Consider the following 1,321-nt stretch of genomic DNA (forward strand, 5'->3'; position numbering starts at 1 on the left):
CGCTGGCCAGGCCAGGCCAGGGCGGCTGCCCCTGGCTTTGGAGGAAAGCCCAGGACCCTGCGCCCCCGGGGATAAAAGGGGGAAGAGTGAACAGTGAGGATGGTACTGGGGGTCTCTGTCCCCAAACCCAGCGTTCCCTGTGGGAACCTGGCTCTCGGCCTTCATGCCCCTCATTTTCAGACATTCTCTTCCAGAATTCCCTGGCCGGCTGACCTCAGAGCCATACCTGTAGCTCACAGAGATGTCTCCATAGACCATTACGTGACCAGAGACAGGCTGGAGCACCAAGCCTCGTCTCTGCCCTGTGGGGCTGCTCAGACCTGTGCGTCCTTAGAAGTCTCCCAGTCCGGACCCTGGCACTGAGGTGCCCCTCAGGGATGAGGCAGTACCCTGCTGAGCCTGAGAAGCCGTAAAGGATGTTAGCAGATGTGGTCGTACCCACATCCAGATCTGTCCGGGGAGCCTGGGGTGCAGGCAGAGCTGCCCCCTTGACCAGGTGTGCAGCATAAAGGCTTCTGTTTCCCCGTGGGAGGTCGGAGGGCATCTCTTTAGAGGATCATCAAGTGAAAAATATACCCAGCTTGAAAATGAGTCCATGTTTGTACACACTCCCTTCTGGCTTAGAGGTGCGAGCGCGTGTGTGTGTGTGTGTGTGTGTGTGTGTGTGTGTGTGTGTGTGTGTAAAGGAGGGGCATTGTTTGTGCACTGGTTTGGAGGAGCTGTGTGTGCAGAATACTTTAGTTCTCGTTTAAGACGTTTGCTGCCAAGGAGGGCGAGGCTGAGTGAGACTGAGCCGCTCTCCCCAAGGTCAGCGTGAAAGTTGCCTGGTCAGGCAACAGCTGCAAAATAGCCTCCCCGTCCCAGGAAAGGCACAGTGAGGGCCGGAGGTCAGCTCGGCGGACAGGGCACTGGTTCCTTGCAGGGCCCGTCCTCCTCACTCATAAGGGACAGGGAAAGCTTGATACCCAAGAGCCAGCAGCTGCGTCTCCTGGCTGCACCCCAGACTCCGCCAGCCCCGGTGAGAGACGACCCACCCCTTTGCCACCGACTTGATTCTAATTCGTAGCAACCCTGTACAGGGTACCTGAAGCTGCACACCTTTACAGGGGCAGCCAGCTTCAGCTCTCTCCCAAGGAGTGGCAGGTGGGTTTAAACCTTTCTGTTAGCAGCTTCACCACAGAGCTGTCAGGGAGAGAGAGAAAGGGTGGCCAGTCCTCTGTCTGGTCCATGCCGCCCTCCATCTGAAGTCCTTGGTAGCCAGGGAGGGGTGGAACACGTTTCCCCAGATCACGCTGTGTGGGCGCACCCGAGAAGGGGGTAC

The sequence above is a fragment of the Echinops telfairi genome, unplaced genomic scaffold, assembly GCF_000313985.2.
Source record: "Echinops telfairi isolate 266 unplaced genomic scaffold, ASM31398v2 ScPeMD7_7414;HRSCAF=8452, whole genome shotgun sequence".
NCBI lineage: Eukaryota > Metazoa > Chordata > Mammalia > Afrosoricida > Tenrecidae > Echinops > Echinops telfairi.